This window comes from Thalassophryne amazonica, chromosome 6, assembly GCF_902500255.1.
Source record: "Thalassophryne amazonica chromosome 6, fThaAma1.1, whole genome shotgun sequence".
Taxonomy (NCBI): Eukaryota; Metazoa; Chordata; class Actinopteri; order Batrachoidiformes; family Batrachoididae; genus Thalassophryne; species Thalassophryne amazonica.
The window spans coordinates 73,451,448-73,473,836 of record NC_047108.1 but is presented as its reverse complement, the minus strand read 5'-3'; the positions used below and the strand labels follow the sequence as shown (position 1 = coordinate 73,473,836).

At 40.1% G+C, this 22,389-nt stretch overlaps 1 protein-coding gene and 1 long non-coding RNA gene across 8 annotated transcripts in view; one reads left to right on the top strand and one right to left on the bottom strand.

The window, feature by feature from the left end:
* The window catches only part of LOC117512423 (neuron navigator 1-like), a 261,229-nt gene that overhangs the window by 176,426 nt on the left and 62,414 nt on the right, over positions 1-22,389 (top strand). The gene's annotated exons all lie outside the window — the stretch shown is intronic.
* LOC117512425 lies at positions 447-17,992 on the bottom strand. Its single transcript, XR_004561293.1, has 3 exons — positions 17,913-17,992; positions 16,199-16,201; positions 447-458 (listed from the first exon to the last, which is right to left on the bottom strand). It is a non-coding gene; the product is annotated as an uncharacterized LOC117512425 (long non-coding RNA).

The window sequence follows — 22,389 nt, the reverse complement described above, 5'->3', positions numbered from 1 at the left end:
TTCATCCCATGTCTCGCCTAATTGTCAGAGCTTTTAAACGAATCGAATGACTTCAGCAGCTTTTCCAGATGTGCCCCCTCTGGTTTCTGACTCTACTGCCCAGTGCCACTCTGGCAATGCCCAGCTTTCCATTTGCCTGAAAAAAAGCATCATTACAAAAGGAACCCGTCTGACTTAGCCATTTTGGGATCTGCCATGTGACATGGTGGATTTTAATAGGACTGGAAAGTTCCTGTCCACTGTCTGACTGCAGAAACACTTTCCATGTATTTCCACACGTAGAGAAGACCGAGTCCAAGTCTCAATCTGGATAGATGTTTAACCCCATGAGAGTGCATGCGTCGTTTTTTAAAAAATTAAAATAGAATTTTTCACTTATAATATCCTTTTATTTATTTATTTTAATAAATGCCAACATTGTCTCATCACATTCTTGCTTCTGGCCTGTTTCTGATCTTCTGTTGGCCAACACCTTCCAACTAATCTCTTTAGTCTCCTTTCATTTTCCGTCATTGTGTGTCAGCAGGTCCAACAGTAATTTCCTGTAAAATCATGATAAACCAGATTGCGAGAGTGCTCTCACTGGTTTAAGGTGACATTGCTACACATTCACAGTTGTCACCCTTTGTCTGTCGAGTGCAACAGTCTGTTTTGCTTAGAAAGGAATCTGCAGCTTTATAAGAAGATTAATTGTGACATTTTGTATCTTCCCTCTACTGACCCATATTGTGGTTGGTTATACCTTTTTATGCAAGTGCACTAGATTCTCCATAAAGTCTGCTGGATATTGATCAGGTAATTAGTTGATTGTGTTTCTGGCAATGATTTGCGCATCTGACTCCATCTACAAAATAAAGTCAAAAACTATTTCCTTGTTGAATTTTTTATTGATATATTGCATTTTACTTCCCACTCAGGGAGACCTCAGGAAGCATTATGTTGTTCCTAATGGCCTGTACACAGTTTTAGCTAACATTAGTGCAGATCAGACATCTTATCTAATCCTACATTTATGTGCTGACAGTGTTTCAGATATTAAACTGGATGTTATACAGTATTTTGTTTTTAAAGAACACTACCACCGTCACAAGCTGTACGCAAAGATATTTCCCAGCAGGTTCATCTTGATTGATTCTCAATTGGTGTCAAAAAATGGACAGCCATCACCACTCTTTTGGTGACAATGTGCCCAGTTTGTGCATCAGAAAAGCCAGAATGACTTTACTGAAGGAAATGATGCTGTAATGTTTTTCTACTTGTGTAAGGAACGTTGATACTGGAGCTTTACTCTTCGAACTGCTGCACATGTGCATCACTTCTGATGGACACAAAGGAAATTATGGGTCTGCTGTCCTGGTGTACACCCCCGTCACCTCAAACGGATGCGTATTCTCTGATGGAGGATGAGCCTGAACTGCAGTAAAATACTGGAGAAAATTGAGGGGTTTGTTGTTTACTTCAAGACATGCAGATTGCTTCAATACATATAAATAGTAGAATGGTCTCGTTTGTCCAGCTCTTCCCACCATCTCCCCCTTTTGATATTTAGATAGACACCCACACATGTGGGTCTGTCTAAATCTGAACATCGCCGCTAATTGACTGAAAGCTGCTATGTAATCAGTATGACTTAGTTTTTTTTTCTTTACTTTTGTATGACTTGCCACTGCAACAAGTGATTTTCCCTGCTGTGGGATCAATAAAGCTTATCTTAGTTATCTTATCTTAATTGTTGTACAAGCATGGCAGACTTGTAGATTATTTTTGTCTCAGAAAAAAATCAACAATTCTTAATGAAATATAACAAGTAAGTTGTATTTCATAAAGAATTATTGATTTTTTTTTTATTCTTATAAACAAGTAAGTTGTTTATAAGAATGAGATAAGAATAAGATCATCTTTATTTATCCAGAAGGAAATGATTTTGCCAGGGGGGTGAGGGGTGCCAGAGATATTTAAAAAGGTAAAGGACATGACTGTAAGTTGATTTTTGCCTCTCGGCCCATCTTATTTTTGCCAAATGTTAACTTTACAAATTAATAAACAGCCAAGACCTTTCCGCACATTTGAGCAGGTTTTGTCACCATCTAGCAGGCAATTTGAACATTTCAGGGTTTCTGGTACGTTTCCAACTTGAAACCCAAAATTCAGTTAAAAAAAAAAATACAATAATTTCCAGACCTGAATAGTAGCCGCACCCACCCATTTTAAAAAGAAAAAAGAAATTGTACATAAATAGGCCGCGGGTCTCCACGTTGTAACATGAGATATTTACACAGAAAAATGTTAGACAGAAAGATTTTTTAACTTTTAATTAAATAAGCACCGGAAATGCTTTTTCCCCTGAAGTGTTACATGTAAATATTGACGCCCACGTCATCTGGCATGCGCGCACACGGTGTCTCTGCTCCACATGGAGAATTGAGTAATTTTAACTTTTTCTAACTTTCATCACGTGCAGCCAGGATTGGATGGAGTCTGTGGTAAATGAGACGTTAATGAGGCGCTGTGACGTTTCCATCTTGTTGCACCAAGAGAGAGAACCAGTTTGGAAGGGTGGGGGGGGGAGAAGGCTCCATTCCGCTAACTGATCTGACGGCGCAAAGTGCTGGAGAGGGACGTCTCTTTACTAAAACGAACAGGTAAGACCTTGTATTTACATAGTGTGTGAATTTACACCACATAAGGAGCGCAGTTTACAGGAAATCAATTAACAGCATCAATTGATGTATTTGGACTTATGAAAAATCCTGTAAAAATCCATAAATTAGCTACATCATTGTAAAAGCCGCAGTGTTCAAAGTGTGTGAAAAAAGTAGCGGCTTATAGACCAGAAATTACAGTATAAATGTCAGAAATGCATGATTTTTTTTTGACACACAAACCTACCTACATACCTCCCAGTATTAATGTATAAAAATTTAGTTTTATGATTCTTACGTTTTAAGGTGCAAACGTTTGCTGGAAGAAAATACAGAAAGACGGAATTTCTCCTGACCAGCACAACTTATAATTGTGAATAAAATATTCAACCTCCCTCCATCCCCAAGATACTGGCAGCACAATGACTTAGTGGTTAGCACTGTTGTCTGATAGCGTGAACATCCCGGGTCCTTTCTGTGTGGAGTTTCCATGTTCTCCCCATGTTTGCGTGGGTTTGCACTGGCTTCGTTCCACTTCTAAAGACACGCAGCAGCAAAACCTTTAACATCTGTTGGCCCTGCAGTGGCCCAAGTGCCTGTTCAAGGTGTACCCTTCCTCTTGTCCAGTGACTGCTGGAATAGGCTCCATCCTCCATGACCCTTAATTGGAATAAGTGGATTTAGCAAATGAATGGATGAATCTCGGGTACTTGGAGTTATTGTTAGAAAACAGACGTAACACAGCTTAATCCGGCATGCATTTTATCAGGCTGGCTTATAAAGTTCAGACTTGGCAACCGGCTGGTTTATAAAGCACATACCTGGCAACCCACTGAAAAACAAAAGTAAAGCTGCGCCCGGTTGCGTTCTCAGCCAGAAACGCAACAGACACTACTTTTGCTTCAAATTTTTACCTCGATGGACCACAATCAAGTTTTAAGCTGTACTTTCTAAGATGACCCTGTTTAAAGATGTTTGAACATGATTGAAGCTGTTAAGACTGCAAACACCCAGATGTGACCTCGTAATGATGTCAGCAGTGACATCCATTCACAGAAATCTGAGCAATTAGCTCCATAGAATGAATAGAGGAGGAACAAAGAATGTTGTTAATAAAAGCTCAGCAGCAGACATTCAGCTATTCTCGATAGATTTGTGTTTGCGCTTTCTCTCTCTCTCTCGCGCTACAGATAATGAGGAACAATGAAACGTTATGTGTAAGGAGAATGCTGATTTTAAGAATCTGTGAACTCAATTTTAGACGTATAGATTATTTTAATAATATATACTCAGCAAAAATATAAACGCAACACTTTTGGTTTTGCTCCCATTTTGTACGAGATGAACTCAAAGATCTAAAACTTTTTCCACATACACAATATCACCATTTCCCTCAAATATTGTTCACAAACCAGTCTAAATCTGTGATAGTGAGCACTTCTCCTTTGCTGAGATAATCCATCCCACCTCACAGGTGTGCCATATCAAGATGCTGATTAGACACCATGATTAGTGCACAGGTGTGCCTTAGACTGCCCACAATAAAAGGCCACTCTGAAAGGTGCAGTTTTGTTTTATTGGGGGGGATACCAGTCAGTATCTGGTGTGGCCACCATTTGCCTCATGGAGTGCAACACAACTCCTTCGCATCATCCGTGAAGAGAACACCTCTCCAACGTGCCAAACGCCAGCGAATGTGAGCATTTGCCCACTCAAGTCGGTTACGATGACGAACTAGAGTCAGGTCGAGACCCCGATGAGGACGATGAGCATGCAGATGAGCTTCCCTGAGATGGTTTCTGACAGTTTGTGCAGAAATTCTTTGGTTATGAAAACCGATTGTTCAGCAGCTGTCCGAGTGGCTGGTCTCAGACGATCTTGGAAGTGAACATGCTGGATGTGGAGGTCCTGGGCTGGTGTGGTTACACGTGGTCTGCGGTTGTGAGGCTGGTTGGATGTACTGCCAAATTCTCTGAAACGCCTTTGGAGACGGCTTATGGTAGAGAAATGAACATTCAATACACGAGCAACAGCTCTGGTTGACATTCCTGCTGTCAGCATGCCAATTGCACGCTCCCTCAAATCTTGCGACATCTGTGGCATTGTGCTGTGTGATAAAACTGCACCTTTCAGAGTGGCCTTTTATTGTGGGCAGTCTAAGGCACACCTGTGCACTAATCATGGTGTCTAATCAGCATCTTGGTATGGCACACCTGTGAGGTGGGATGGATTATCTCAGCAAAGGAGAAGTGCTCACTATCACAGATTTAGACTGGTTTGTGAACAATATTTGAGGGAAATGGTGATATTGTGTATGTGGAAAAAGTTTTAGATCTTTGAGTTCATGTCATACAAAATGGGAGCAAAACCAAAAGTGTTGCGTTTATATTTTTGTTGAGGGGGTGACCCTCTGCTTGGGCCATGCTACAAAGATAAATTACAGAACAATATACAAGAAATGCTATTGGCGCACAGGACAGGAGGATCGCCAACACGAATACAACTCTCATCTCTGGATGGAGCTGCACCATAAACAGAGAGAAAAAACAGAATCAGACATCAGAAAGACAAAAATACTGTGTAATTTGCCAGCATTAATCAACAAGAAAAACAGAAGAAATACTAAGGTGATCGCCGGCCACTAGCCCTAAACTTCACTAAAAGACCCAGAATTTAGGTAAAGTTGAGGCCGCAGCCCGCGGCCTCAACTTTACCTAAAACTAACCTAAACCTAAACTTTACCTAAAACATGGGAAACATAAATACAGCACATGCAACAGTTTGTGATCATTTTTCTGCTGCAAATTCATACAGCACACCAAAATGTAGATGCTTTGCAAAGCTCTAAAACAGAGGTATTTTATTAACTTCTACTGTTAAATGCATTGTATAAAAAAGCAGCTTAAAAGTAAAAAAAAAAAAAAAAAAAAAAAAAGTAAATACATTTCTTCAGCTCTGTTGACCAGCCTGAGATAAACAGAAAAAAAGCTCTGTGATTCACTGAACAGTCTTTTTTTTGTGCGTGTGCTGTAGATTATATACAGGTCTTTTGACCTTCATGTCCAGATGAAGTTATGGAATATTTAACAATTTGTACTCAGATGTGCACTAACTCCTAGTTCTTTGACCACATTTGCCTTCCCAGTGTATCTCCTAATTTATTAATCTTCATTGTATGTATCTTTTTAATGGTAGATACTATGATGGCATATAGTGACATAATTTGCTGAATTTGCCCACCCTTGCCTTATAGATGTTTCAGGTTGTGGACACACATGTAGTGTGTGGCGAACTGATTTCCTCTGGTTAGTTTTTTTTTTTTCCCCCCCACACAGAGCACTCCAGTGGTTTCTCTGTTTATTTTAAAACAGTACAAGGTGCAGGTGTCTCTCTGGCTACACTTTTGGGTTTGACAAGCTCCTGTTGTTCTTGTTTTCTCAGTCATGTCTGCATCTTTTCTCTTAGTGCCTTTTGTATTTTGTTTATCTCTCTCTCATTTTCTAAGTGATCGCATTCTTTTAATTTTCTCTTGATTCTAGCCATTATTTCAATTCTTTGTTGTATAGTTTTCTCGTGTACCGGTTCTTCCTGGTTGTAATCCACTGAGCTCTTGTGTGTCAGCATTTCCACTGCTATTGGGCTAGCATCCTTTAAAAGGCATTTCATTTCATGTGTTTCCTGCCAGATCATGGTGGTTCCATCCCACTTTCTCGCATTCTCTAAGTATCGCCACTTATTATTCTCACTGTGTAGTTCCTGTATTTTGGTCATTAGCTGTGTTTACATGGACCAAAAGTAATCTGATTGAACAATCAGATTGAACAATCAGATCAAAATCACGCCATGTAAACAGCTCCATCTGATTAGAATAGCCCAATCTGATTGAAATTACGATCGGGTTAGAGGAGGTGGTGTAACCCTATTTTTAACCCGATCGCGTTCCATGTAAACGGCACGTCAGATTGTCCGCCTGTGAGGAGCCTTACTGCGCATGTCTGTTACGTCACATCACCACGTGACGCTTCCTGCTCTGTGTTCGCAGAAATGGCGACAGAAAAAACAGAGCTGGACTTTACAAGAGCCAACACTCCTCAACATTTCAAAAGAATTTAAAATAAGTGGAAAAGTTTGACGGACGTAAGTTGGCAGCACAGACTTGTGTCCGGAGTCAGCAGGTCAGTGGAGCAAATTAAAAACCGCTGGGAAGCAACGAGCGCTTTGTACAAGGAGAAGCTAAACGAGCAGAAGCGGCGCGGCTCCAACCAGCTTCACTTATTATGAATTAATGGAGTAATAATCGGATGTCGACCCTCTCCAAGGAGCACACTGTAGTAGATGTCGGTTTTCGGAAAGTTCACCCGAGACACCGGAAAGCCTGGAGGTAAGTCCTGATAAAATCACACTAACTCAACATTCCTTTTTTTTTTTTTTTTCCGAGACGTACTTTGAGCCAAATGTGTGGCTTTAGTTCAAGTTAATGTTGGGGATTCATGTTAAGTTATCCCATAAGTTTATTCGCGGAGTAAAAGTGCATGAACACAGTCTGTCATCGAGTTAACCGACACTCTTTATCCTCGTTCACTTTAGTGCATCACGTTAATTTCTGCTCTCATATATACAGATGATGATGTAAAGAGCACGTCGGAGGAGATTGATGACAGCAGCTTAACACAACCTGAAGACCACACAGAGGAGGCTCCAGACAAAAAAGTGAGTTTTTTTTTTAAAGAGTAATATGCTGCAAAATAAGACTGCAGTGAGTTATTGAAATTTCCTGTAGAGCTTGTTGAAAAAAATAATGTTCAAGTCATTGCATATTTATTTATTTATTTGGAGTGCTTTATTTTTTAGAAATGGTGATATTACAAAGTTCCAGCAGAATATGACAGTTAATATCCTTTAGACAGTTGAGACACAAACATATGTTCATTTCAATTTTGTTTTCCTGTTTTGAGCTTTGTGAAGTCAAAAGCCGTATGGATGAGTACAACATATTTGAATAGAGAAGCAGGATGATTCTTTGGTATAATACATGACTGAGAGATCCACAAAGAGAAAAACATAAACCCTCTTTTTCTTTGCTAACTGAAATTATACATTCTTTCTAGATCGAAAGCCATCATCTGGTGATGCCACGCTCCTGGGTGATCATCAGCCCAGTAGAGATCTTTCCTGGACAACATGCAACAGCAGCATGAGAGGAATCTGGAAAGAGAAGAGACGCTTCTTTCCAGGTTTATGGAAGAAAGTACACGCTCAACTGAAAGCATTATAGGGCAATGGTTTGATGGTCTTCAGGCTCTCCTTTCTCAATCCTACTCATCAGCTCCACATTTACATGAACAAAGTTAGTCTGGGACCTCGCTGAGACAAGCATGGAACAGCCCGAAAATGACCACTCGTCCCAAGTGTTACTTCAAATACAGCTGGATTTTCTAAACTGCAGCAGCTGTAGGTTTTCCAAGGTACTCGGTATGCTCAGAATGACCAGTACATGTTTAGAAGGGTCATAGAAGAGTGTAAAATTTCTCATTTTTATATTTTAAGAAAAAAACATTAGGTCAAACAACCTACATACAGTCTGGAATTGCCACATATTTAGTATCTTAAATTTTCTGTTGTGGATGTTTCCTGATCATCTTTAAAACATTTAAGAGCTCTAGATACTGCTGTTTGCCAAAGATACAAGGTTTGTTTAGTATTTTCCACTTTAAGTGCATATTCCATTGATAACAGGACTGAAAATAAAATTTTCATATTTGGAAAATGTTCATTTTCTTCGGATGTGTGGTAATACGTTGACCCACTTATTTTAGCCATTTTCTCTTAAAATATCAAAATAGAAATTTTACACCTTTCTTTGACCCTCCCAAAGATGTACTGGTCATTTTCAACATGTTCAACACCTTGGAAAATCTCTAGCTGCTGCTGTTTAGAAAATACATCTGTATTTGAAGTAACACTTGGGATGAAAAAGGGTTTGGGCATTTTGGGCTGTTTGTCCTGGACAGAGATTTTGGCACATATCTCAAGTTGTTCATTGGGGTCATATTAGTCTGGAACAGGTGAGTTAATCTCTCCTAAATGATGTGCAAGCATCTCAGCTTGGTCCTCTACTAAGTCCACTGTTTCACCACCAATCACAGTGAGCCACCTGATCACCCAACCCAAGTTACCACCTGCCACTTCAGCACACGCAGAATAATCAAAATAACAGTGGAAACGTTGACTACAGCACACATGTAGAAATTGAATATAAGAAACTGGCCCTGATGTTTAGTTTCTTCAAATTTTTCCTGATAGTATGTTATTTTGCTGACAAAGAGCCGCCTTTAGGGTTTGGTTTTATGATTTGACATCACAGTAATGCCAGTTTAAGAAGTAATGCCAAGTTTTTAGCACTATATTTTATTTTTAACCAAATTGTTGTGGTGCCGCCAGGTTTTTATTTTATATAATGTGTATGGAAGAAAGTTGTATTCACTTTAATAAAAAAAGAGAAAATGTGTTTGTCAGGTTTTTTTTTTTATTATTATTATTTTGTTAATGGAGATGACCATTTCGGAGAGGGAAGTGATTGAACATGTACTCCTTCAATGCCATCGTTGTCCTGCTCCCACTGGAATGGCTCTGCATCGAGACTTGTGGTCCAGGCTGAGGAAAGATGCCATCAAAGTGACCAGCGTTCTCCAACCAGTTGTTGCTTGCGTTGTTCCTTTCATTTTGACAGAGCAGCAGGTTGCTATCACAGCTGGTGTAAAGGTGAAGTGAAAATCTCTTGTCTTCAGTAGCACCCTTCACATCGACTTCAAAATCCTTAAAGTGTTTTCTACTGTTACACAGAGTGAGCTGAGGTTCACATTAACAAATTTCTCCTCTGGGTTCAGATATGTAGAATTTATGCAGCCTTTCAGCAAGCAGTCGAGGAGTGGATCTGCAGGGTCACCAATGGTTTGTAGCCGTACATCTTCGCCCTCAGTGTTTTTCACACACTAAAACAGAAAATGGTTAAGTATTTTAAAATTCTGATGCTTAATGAGTCATTATGTTCTTAAGAATAAATCAGGCGAACAAAGCACAGGGTGTAGTGGATATGACTTTTTTCCTCTTAAGTTTGAAAGGTATTTGGCAGTTGTTGAGCTCTCAAAAAGGTCTGAATGGCACAAAACATTGGAATCTTGGGCTTTTCCAGGCATTTTGCAACTGATGTTGCAAAATCTCAAAGCAAACAACTTGTTTTAGTTGAGTAAAGTAAGTAGGAAATGTAAAAAGGCCTCACACACAAGGTTTGTTTCATTTATTCATGAAACTGCTTTATTGTCATATTTTGCAAAAGTTCATTGTTTAAAATAAGTTTTGTGAGATTTCATAGTGGACTCTACCTAAAAGCCACAGAAAAAAAAGTCATAAAAGCAGAAATCATAAAAGTGGTAGCTGTGACGTTATTGATTGTGGGTCAATGAAAACGACAGATGTTCAGAAATAACCTACCTGCATGTGTCTGAGTCCCGTCAGTTATTTGAGGAATATGATGCGTTTCCTCAAAGCTCCGTCTGATCTCCAAGGCTTCTTTTTCATTTGGCTCGTAAATCAGCTGTTTAATCCATCGGTGTTTTCATTACGACTTTCCGTGCTACATCACGTAAAAACACATTCCGCCGCACTCGTTTCTTTCTGAACAAGTCCTGAAGAAGACGCATGTTCCTCTGATGCTGCAGTTTCAAAAGAAACGCACAAAAAATAACTAATCTTGATTAGTCCAGCTAACAAATCCATTGTTTATACGGGCGGCTTCTGGGTACAACTCATTTGCGTATGTCACAAACGGCAGACGTCACAACACAAAGCATTATGGGATTGCTCTACTGACTGAATCGGATCGTAACCACGGTGCATGTAAACACGCACAGCAAGCGGATCACTTTAGGGCACGTTCATGTAAACAGGACAATCTGATCCACCAATCGGATAGAATTCAATCAGACCATGTAAACGTAGCTATTGTTATGTATCCTGATCTTGTCTAACATCTTAAGGACACTGTTGTTATTATTGGACTGCTTCTGTTTTACACCTTCTGCTTGCTTACTGGTTATCCCTCCTGCCATGCCCTTGAAAAGACTGCTGTTAATTAACCTGTTTTGCTGTGTACTGAACCATAGCCTGGACTCCTTGTGGTGTAACACCTGCCGGATTTGAAACTCTTCCTTCAGTGCTGCTGCTTTGTTATATATATATATATATATATATATATATATATATATATATATATATATAAATTAAAAAAAAAAAATCCTATTCCTGTGCAATAATAAACGCTGTTTAAGATCACTCTGTGTTGTCATTCACTGCAAAGGGGGTTCACAGTCTAGTAAGTGATAATAGATTGAAATTATATTAATCTGACAATTGTTCCCAATGTTTGTCCAATCTACTTATGAATAAATTTATGCTTTCCACCTACCCAATCAGGCAGGTTGTTCCATGTTTGTACAAGTCTAAAAACGAGTACTTCCTGATGTGCAGATGTTTAGATCACTGTTTATAGCATTTGAGTTTGTGTCCTCTTCTATTACCATTTTCTAATTTCAGAGTTATGGCACAGTCTCTGTCAGAGTGGTTGTTAAGCATTTTGTGAACCTTAATCATATCTCCTCTGTTCCTCCTAAATAACAGTGTTGGTAGTTCCACTCTCCGCAGCCGTTCACAGTGAGTTAATTTTTTAAATCTATTTATTTGTTTTGTAACTTTTCTCTGTGTAACCTTGTATTTGTTTGTATTCTCTGTGGTTGTAAGGTTTTTAAAATTTGCAGCCATCTGTTGAATTGATGCAGGAATTTTGTCTTTGTGAGGCTGGTTTTTATTTTCCACATTTACCTTTATCTTCATTTGTGCTGTGGCCTCTATAGGCCAACATAGATGCTTCCTCACGTCAAATGACCACATTTACAAAAAGAATAAAATGTATATTTGCTGCAGGTAGAGGTCAGACTGTGGCGTTTATTTTGATATATGCAGTTGTGATGTCATAAAGTAAGCCAGAATAGGAAATCACTTGTGAGCAGCTGGGTCTGGATCACAAGGCACAGCTGGATGAACATACGCACACACAAATCTTTTTTTTCCAAGTGGGCATGAATGAGTTTAATCAGGAACATTCTGACATTTATTGCAGTCTACATCAAATCAGAACTGATATATGTCTTGATCATTGAATTACACTCGTGCCTTATATATTTCATTGTGCCTTTTCTCTTCACCTGATATCCAGCTTCAATATTAAATCAAATCAATTTTATTTATATAGCGCCAAATCACAACAAACAGTTGCCCCAAGGCGATTTATATTGTAAGGCAAGGCCATACAATAATTACGGAAAAACCCCAACGGTCAAAACGACCCCCTGTGAGCAAGCACTTGGCGACAGTGGGAAGGAAAAACTCCCTTTTAACAGGAAGAAACCTCCAGCAGAACCAGGCTCAGGGAGGGGCAGTCTTCTGCTGGGACTGGTTGGGGCTGAGGGAGAGAACCAGGAAAAAGACATGCTGTGGAGGGGAGCAGAGATCGATCACTAATGATTAAATGCAGAGTGGTGCATACAGAGCAAAAAGAGAAAGAAACACTCAGTGCATCATGGGAACCCCCCAGCAGTCTAAGTCTATAGCAGCATAACTAAGGGATGGTTCAGGGTCACCTGATCCAGCCCTAACTATAAGCTTTAGCAAAAAGGAAAGTTTTAAGCCTAATCTTAAAAGTAGAGAGGGTGTCTGTCTCCCTGATCTGAATTGGGAGCTGGTTCCACAGGAGAGGAGCCTGAAAGCTGAAGGCTCTGCCTCCCATTCTACTCTTACAAACCCTAGGAACTACAAGTAAGCCTGCAGTCTGAGAGCGAAGCGCTCTATTGGGGTGATATGGTGCTATGAGGTCCCTAAGATAAGATGGGACCTGATTATTCAAATCCTTATAAGTAAGAAGAAGAATTTTAAATTCTATTCTAGAATTAACAGGAAGCCAATGAAGAGAGGCCAATATGGGTGAGATATGCTCTCTCCTTCTAGTCCCCGCTAGTACTGAAGGCTTTTCAGGGAACTTTTAGGACAACCTGATAATAATGAATTACAATAGTCCAGCCTAGAGGAAATAAATGCATGAATTAGTTTTTCAGCATCACTCTGAGACGAGACCTTTCTAATTTTAGAGATATTGCGCAAATGCAAAAAAGCAGTCCTACATATTTGTTTAATATGCGCATTGAATGACATATCCTGATCAAAAATGACTCCAAGATTTCTCAGAGTATTACTAGAGGTCAGGGTAATGCCATGCAGAGTAAGGATCTGGTTAGACACCATGTTTCTAAGATTTGTGGGGCCAAGTACAATAACTTCAGTTTTATCTGAGTTTAAAAGCAGGAAATTAGAGGTCTTCCATGTCTTTATGTCTGTAAGACAATCCTGCAGTTTAGCTAATTGGTGTGTGTCCTCTGGCTTCATGGATAGATAAAGCTGGGTATCATCTGCGTAACAATGAAAATTTAAGCAATGCCGTCTAATAATACTGCCTAAGGGAAACACGTATAAAGTGAATAAAATTAGTCCTAGCACAGAACCTTGTGGAACTCCATAATTAACCTTAGTCTGTGAAGAAGATCCCCATTTACATGAACAAATTGTAATCTATTAGATAACTATTATTCAAACCACCGCAGCGCAGTGCCTTTAATACCTATGGCATGCTCTAATCTCTGTAATAAAATTTTATGGTCAACAGTATCAAAAGCAGCACTGAGGTCTAACAGAACAAGCACAGAGATGAGTTCACTGTCTGAGGCCACAAGAAGGTCATTTGTAACCTTCACTAATGCTGTTTCTGTACTATGATGAATTCTAAAACCTGACTGAAACTCTTCAAATAGACCATTCCTTTTCCTTCAATGTCGCCTGCTCTGGCCCCCGGAAGACAATTGACTATGGTTGCTTGTGTTGCTAACTTCACATTTCTCAAAACAGAGTCGCCAATAACCAGAGTTTGATCCTCAGTGGGTGTGTCGCTGAGTGGGGGAAAAACGGTTAGAAATGTGAACGGGTTGGCGTGTACACGGGGCTTCTGTTTAGGGCTACGCTTCCTCCTCACAGTCACCCAGTCGGCCTGCTTTCCCGGCTGCTCGGGATCTGCTGGAAGAGAACTAATGGCGGCTAAGCTACCTTGGTCCGAACCAACTACAGGGGCCTGGCTACCTGTAGAATTTTCCACGGTGCGGAGCCGAGTCTCCAATTCGCCCAGCCTGGCCTCCAAAGCTATGAATAAGCTACACTTATTACAAGTACCATTACTGCTAAAGGAGGCCGAGGAATAACTAAACATTTCACACCCAGAGCAGAAAAGTGCGGGAGAGACAGGAGAAGCCACCATGCTAAATCGGCTAAGAGCTAGTAGCTGCGCTAAGCTAGCGGATTCCTAAAAACACACAAAGTGAATAATGTGTAAATAATTTAGAGGTGATTCAGCAGAGGGAGTGCTTTAGTTAAGGCACGTGAAGATTACACTGTGAAACAAATCGTTATCTAGTTAACTAGATCAATCTAACTGCGCAGATTAAACAGCTAACAGATACAGCAAAACACTGCTGTGCTCCGGAACAGGAAGTGGTGATACAATACCGCAGTGAGAGCCAACCACCAGTAGAGGCTAATATAGCTAATGTAATGTAGCCGTGCCTACATGGGGGCATGGCTGCCATTACCAAAGAGAGAAAAAAAGGACACAAAGTGCCTGGATGTACAATACAGCATGTGTCTTGAGTGAATGTGCAAGCCAGAAAGAATAAAAACCCAAGACAGACACAGCTGTTTGCCCTCGTTGGTAATGGCACAGCATGTTCCTTGCTGGCACATGGTTAGGTGTGAGTACTTACTCTAGATTTCATATATATAACTTAGTTAGGTCAGCATTTGTGTAGCCATTGGAAGTTTGATATGTCGTTCCATACTTGTATTTAATGGTAACTTCAAAGAACTAGTTACAAATGCACCTCAAGTAACCATTCTGAACAAGTTTGACCTTTCAAAATCACCCAAGCAAAAGTTCATGTGTCCTATGGCCTCATATTGGTATTTTATTAATAACCGTAGGTGCATGTTCAAGCAGTTCCTTGGACTAGCCATTCTAAACACCCCCTGTGTATGAGCACTGGGCCAAAAAATTTGCAGCTAACAGATACAGCAAAACACCGCTGTGTTCCGGAACAGGAAGTGATACAATACCGCAGTGAGAGCCAACCACCAGTAGAGGCAAGCAAGAGGAGATTACTGGTTGAAGGCAATTTAATTTATTCTTACAGCTCCAAATCATAACATACACTCAACAAAAATATAAACGCAACACTTTTGGTTTTGCTCCCATTTTGTATGAGATGAACTCAAAGATCTAAAACTTTTTCCACATATACAATATCACCATTTCTCTCAAATATTGTTCACAAACCAGTCTAAATCTGTGATAGTGAGCACTTCTCCTTTGTTGAGATAATCCATCCCACCTCACAGGTGTGCCATATCAAGATGCTGATTAGACACCATGATTAGTGCACAGGTGTGCCTTAGACTGCCCACAATAAAAGGCCACTCTGAAAGGTGCAGTTTTATCACACAGCACAATGCCACAGATGTTGCAAGATTTGAGGGAGCGTGCAATTGGCATGCTGACAGCAGGAATGTCAACCAGAGCTGTTGCTCGTGTATTGAATGTTCATTTCTCTACCATAAGCCGTCTCCAAAGGCGTTTCAGAGAATTTGGCAGTACATCCAACCAGCCTCACAACCGCAGACCATGTGTAACCACACCAGCCCAGGACCTCCACATCCAGCATGTTCACCTCCAAGATCATCTGAGACCAGCCACTCGGGCAGCTGCTGGAACAATCGGTTTGCATAACCAAAGAATTTCTGCACAAACTGTCATAAACTGTCTCAGGGAAGCTCATCTGCATGCTCGTCGTCCTCATCGGGGTCTCGACCTGACTCCAGTTTGTCGTCGTAACCGATTTGAGTGGGCAAATGCTCACATTCGCTGCCGTTTGGCACGTTGGAGAGGTGTTCTCTTCACGGATGATGCGAAGGAGATGTGTTGCACTGCATGAGGCAAATGGTGGTCACACCAGATACTGACTGGTATCCCCCCCCAATAAAACAAAACTGCACCTTTCAGAGTGGCCTTTATTGTGGACAGTCTAAGGCACACCTGTGCACTAATCATGGTGTCTAATCAGCATCTTGATATGGCACACCTGTGAGGTGGAATGGATTATCTCAACAAAGGAGAAGTGCTCACTATCACAGATTTAGACTGGTTTGTGCACAGTATTTGAGGGAAATGGTGATATTGTGTATGTGGAAAAAGTTTTAGATCGTTGAGTTAATCTCATACAAAATGGGAGCAAAACCAAAAGTGTTGCGTTTATATTTTTGTTGAGTATAAGTCACCTCAAGGCACGATACACAAGTGGGCTAGGGCATAACCGCTCCATGAGCAAATCACAGTGGAAAGAAAAAAACACTCCCTTAGCAAAATTTTTAAAGGGTGAAACCTTAAACAGAGCAGACCCAGTGTGGTGTCCATCTGTTTTGTCCATTCTAACAACACAAAATGAAAGGCACAACTGAGATTGTCAAAAATAAAGCTAAAATAGAAAAAAGCAAAATCTCAGACTGTAGTTTCATTCTTTAAAAATGGTCATATTGTCCAAAATCTATTCTGTAAATTTTAAAGTTAAGTAAATCAAAGGCTTCCATGTCTGAGCATGCACCATCCATTAGCTTAGCAGTGAAATCTGAAAATTTGTGCAGCTTTAACTCCATCTACAGGGTCAACCAACGTACACATTTCCTGCAGTCACCACTTTAGTTTTGTGCCTCTTGGAACAAATGCCTTTTTTCATTTCGTAACACGTGATTTCAGACTTTGCCATTTTCTTGTGAAGTTGCAATCTGTGTCTTACATCAACAAGCGTGTGTCTTCCTTCAGTTTTGCACATGAGTAAGACTGTCCCTGTGCTCACACGGTCTTGTCATGGTAAACAGATACACATTGATTGTGTGTAATAACGCTTTGAACCAAAACATTATGTGAAACAGGTTAATAAGATATACTAATCCTGTATGTCGGGGTGGTTTCGCTGGGAACAAAATTTGTATTAAACCAAAATAAAGTGATAGCGGGAGAAAACGCACAGTCGAAAGTGAATGAGTGACTTTAAAGCAGCTGCCACTGAAAAGGTCATTTCTTACAGGAGCAGAATTTCTTTTTTGGAGGGGGGAGGGGGGGTTGCATTTTGCGAGATGAACACTAAATATATTTATTTTTTAAAGCACCTGGTAGCTTATATTAACATGCTGAAAAGGTTTGCAGTGTGTGTGAGCACATCAAGTCTTGGTCGGTGATGCACATTTTTCTGGAGTTGTATAAACTCTGTTATAGTTTCTGCTGGAGCTTTGCTTAAATGGTAAAATGTAGGGCTGCAGCTATCGATTATTTTAATAATTGAGTATTCTAACAATTATTCTGGTGATTAATCGAGCGATTGAATAAAAAGGACGTATCAACCGTCCAGGGCTTTCCCTCAGTGGCACACTGTTGCTGCTCCATCGCGCAGATTGTCAAATTTAGTGTATTCCTTTCTGTTTTCCTGGATAATTACACTATGTAACACATTTTTATTTTTGTTTTGTTCCTGGGTACACAGTGTGTTTTCCTAACCTTTTATGCCTTAAATAAATAGAAAATAGCTGTTATTCCACAGAAACTTTGCTTCTGTGATCAGGACAATGATATTTTGAAATTTGTCTGTTTTCAAGAATATTCTCGATTCGCCTTCACTACTACTGAGTAGTCTTCTACAATATTCTTGAAATGCTAGAACTGTCCAGAATTTTCTAGAAGTTTCCAGAATTATTTAGAAATTTCAAGAAACTTTTAGAACTTTCTAGAACGTAAAAAAAATAAATAAATAAAATAAAATAAAAGTTTGTGCTGAATGTAGGCATTTTTCCATAGACTTTAGACATAAGCAGTTGAAATATAACACTTAGAAGCCAGGAACAAAAATTGTTACATAGTGTATTTATTTTTTTCACGTTTTTAAAACTTTTTATCTTTCCTGGTGTCAGGAGCTCTGCACTCTCCCGTTGATGCTCCAAAATGATGCATGCGCAGTGAAGGTGCAGCGAAGGCAGAGAGAGTGCTGAGACGGGGGACGGCTGAGCTTCTCACACTGGACTGTAAGTGCAGGCGGTCGGTGTAATCCTCAGTCAGTCAGGCTGCACGTGAACGTGAGCACAGCCTGTGAAAACCTGGTCTATAGAGTGCAGCTTTTCCACAAAAGCCACACTGATAAATCTGCCCTTCACCTGGTCGATGAAAATTTGACTTAAAGTGATGTAGAGCGGAGTGCAGCCAGTGGACCAAATCATGTGTTTGTTAAAAATAGACAAACACACTGCTTCACTTTAAATGTGTCGTAAGTCTAGTTCAGATGATCGGTTCTCTTAAAAAGCTTTATTTTACTCTGTGTGTCGCGTTGGAAAGTTGTAGCTTTTGGTGCTACATTGATTAGCTCTTACACAGCTTATGCGCATGCACCCTGCTCAGCGTGCCTCTCTCATTGGACCGACATCTCTACTATTATAGAATTGTGGGATAGCTCGCACCCACAGATTGAGCTCGCCGGACTACGAGGGTAGGTTGAAAAGTTCTAAGGCTCCCCATGAAGGAGTAATGCATTAACTGCGTTATAGTGAGCCTTAGAACTTTTCAGCCTACCCTCGTACGTTCGCCGCCCTGCTCATTGTGCTGCTCTCGTTGGACCGACAACACACAGAATGTGTCTCTTCCCAGATAGATCTCTTTCAGTGCAGCTTCTTGTTCTGACTTTAACACGAAGTTAACACCCAAGTTTTTCATCGCCAACTGTAAATGATAATCAAACCATTCCAATCGTATCTTTCTGAACTCTTCAACAACAAACTGCATCTTGTCAATGTTTACAATATACTTGAGCAATAACAGGTGAAGTTGCTCATAAACTTTAAGTTTCTTAAATATTTATTATGGCCACTCTTAAAACTGCAGTTACCGTTATAATTTTATTACTGGTAAATTTTAGAATCAATTTAGATGAGATATACTCATTATCTCACAGGAACTACTTTTTGCGCAGGAATTCATCAAGCACGTCGGCTGCATGTGCGTACTAACACAGAATACCCAAAAACTGGTTAGAAGTTCGGCCAAAATGAGAGCATCCACTTTTGGCTTGCCATAAGCTAAGCTAGTGGCACTCGTGAAAGTGTGATGCGCATGCTCTAGTTTTCTTCTGTGTTTTTCTGGGGACATTACAATGCCACACACAGGCCGGGCATATGTACTACAATGTTAAATGGAGCTTTGAGGCACAGAATTTGCCTCAAACATTTTTTGGAATCAAATTATTCGACTAATCGTTTCAGCCCTAGGATTGCATTTGTATAGCGTTTCCATCTGCATCAGACGCTCAAAGCGCTTTACAGTAATGCCTCACATTCACCCCGATGTCAGGGCGCTGCCATACAAGGCGCTCACTACACACAGGGGGTAACTAGGGGATTAAGGACCTTGCCCAAGGGCCCTTACTGATTTTCTGGTCAGGCTGGGATTTGAACCAAGGATCCTCTGGTTGCAAGCCCGATGCTTAACTACTAGACCATCACCTCCCCACCTTGCTTCATTAAAATTAGTTAAAATGTGACATGGAAGTGGCACTAATCTGAGAAATTGGTGATTTTGAGACTCTGTGTCTGCAGCTGTGGTGAAGTGTGATGGGGAGGAGTGAAGTGAGATTACAACAAGAAACATCCAGCGGCTGTAAGCAAATGATGGCGTGAAGGAGAGGAGGTGAAGCTGGTGAAGGTTTAGAGAGAGAGAGAGATGAGCCTGTTGGAAAAAAGAAAAGAGTGTAGGAGGTTTTCTACTCGTCATCAACAGCACTTCTTCCTTTCTTGCATTCAGGGTTGTCAGTTGTTTTTTTTCTCTCTCTCTCTCTTTTCACACTCCTTCTTGTGAGTGTCCTTGGATTTTATCATCCTTTTTTAAGCTCACACTTTCTTTTATCACTTGGAGAGCTTATGGAAGGCAAATCAGTGCAGGATGACAGCAGCACGTTGGCTGACACTTGTTAAGGATATCAGTTGGGAAATCAGAAAACGCACAGACCGACAAAAACTGAGGACCTTGAAGTACAACAGGAATCTTTAGGACTTTAGAAGAATGTGAGGGATTTTGTTACTGTGTAAGCGAGATGCATGTGTGGTTGATGGCAGATAAAAAATAACATCTGTGGATCAAAGCTGAAGGCAAGTTGTACTCACTGCCAAGACAATCACAATGAAATTCACACACACACACACACACACACACACACACACACACACACACACACACACACACACACACACACACACACACACACACACACACACACACACACACACACACACACACACACATTAGTGGTCTGGTTGTGAGCTCAGGCTCAGCCAGTTCTTGAGAGCAGTCAACTGACTGCTCTTGCTGCTGGTTTGTGCTGTAACGTGATCTTAAACTGCTCTGTGATCTATGATTTCTGGTTCTCAAAGGCATCTGTTGGGCTCTTCAAGCGTTTAGTTGTTTAGACGCTTGTTACATTGACAGTTCTGTTGATGAATCTGTATAGACCCATCAGAAATATAAATGCAGCTTTTTCATTTTTGCTCCTGTTTTCCACATGTTGAAGTACTCGTAAGAGATCTCAGACTACTGTGCACAAAAAAGTTTATTTCCTACAATTATTTATTCAAATCTATATGAATGCTTTGCCAAAATGCATCATCCACCTAACAGGTGTGGGATATCAAAAGATGCTGATTAAACAGCATGATTATTGCAGGGTAATAATTTTTCATGTCCAATACAATACTTATACTGCAACCGTCAGTATATACCAATCCAATACTCTTTTCCTTGTCTTAAAACTACTAATCTGTTCATAAATACATTTCTCTGTATGTATTTTTCTAACCTAGCCATCTCACAAAATATTAAATCAAACTGTGATGCAAATATTTGACTCCTCAATGGGTAAAACATGCAGAAGGCTTTTTTTTTTCTGTATCCTTTCAAGCATTTCTGGCCAATATTGGACTGATGACGTTGTGGAAACATTATACTGGTGCACCCTTCAAAGATAACAAAATGAATAGGAAGGCTATACTATCACTTCATAGGGCTGGTTATGGACACAGAGCTTTTATTTCTCCAGAAATAGCTTTTGTATTGTGCATTTATTTACTAGGATATATTCATTTATATAGATTGCATTAATTATTTTAGGAAGCTATTAAAATTATGAGCCTTAATGCTATACATTCTGTTGTCAAGCAAAATGTTAAATCTATCAAAACCAAACTGTCTCAAACTTAAAAAAGAATCTTCCTTGTTTACAGAGAGCAGACAGCTGTACTGATGTGTCCAACAGGTATTACAAAGGTGTTTCACACTCTGGGTTTCAGGAATAAGGATTAAAACATGTTAATACTCATTGAAATTAAAATGGTGTTACAACGGATTCTAATCTAATTACATTTTTTTTTTTTCCACAAATCTGTTTGGTTAATCGTGTGAGATTTTAGACCATAAAATATTGCGTAAATGGTGGCAAAATATTAAAACCGTTTCACCTTTAATGTGTTATTCCGCTCCCTGACCGCGCGCGTTGCGACGCAGATGTCAGTAATGGCACTGTCAGCTGAGATCAAGAAGTTGCTAACCAGTATTAAACACGAAGAAGATGAGAGAAGAAAAAAATAAACAACTGGCGGAGCAACGACACCGAAATGGATTAACTTAAGCTACCATAGGAAAGTAGTGATTTGGATTCTGCTCACAGAATTTCCATTTTGGCATGAAGATGCTGCTGCCATTGTAAGCTTTGACGGGCCGACCTCACCCTTTGTCTGTGTAACATTTTTTTACCAAACTATATTATTATGCGGATTAAGATGTAGCCCTCAGTGGTGGACACGGATCCGTGCAAACGTTGGAATTGGATTAGAATGGGAATAACCCCCTTGTGTCTGATTTGCGGACGTTAATGCTGGATTACTGTCGTAAATAGCCATTTTAAAACTCCTTTTTACCAGTAAAACTCAAATTGCAACAGTAAAATCCAGCATTAACGTCCGTAAGTCATCAGACACAATGGGGTTATTCCCTAAATTAATATGGCAACAATTTTCAGAAAATGGTTTTAGGGAATGACATTCGTGTGTAATTTTTCTACCTTGTTTCAAGGATAAATATTGAATCCACTTCATTCCAATGACATGGTATCAGTTTAAAAAATATTTGACAGAGAGTGTCAGGCACCTCTTTGTCTAGGCGTGTCCTGAATTTGCCCTTAATCATCTCGTACCATTGCACACTTGGCAGTGCGACAGCCACTTCAAGCAGGAAATCAGATGCTGTTTGTGTCAAACAGGCTAGACAGAGAGGGTTTTCCCTGCACTCCACTCCCTCGATCCCCGCAATCAAGTCCTCAGGGTACAGTGTGACCTATACTGGCACCCAAGCAAAAGACCCACATCATTTTAAAAGGAAGTAAGTCCCTTTGGCTGCTCCCTTGTTTTCACTTAGGGTCACCACAGCAGATCCACTGAGGATCTGCATGTTGTTTTTAAT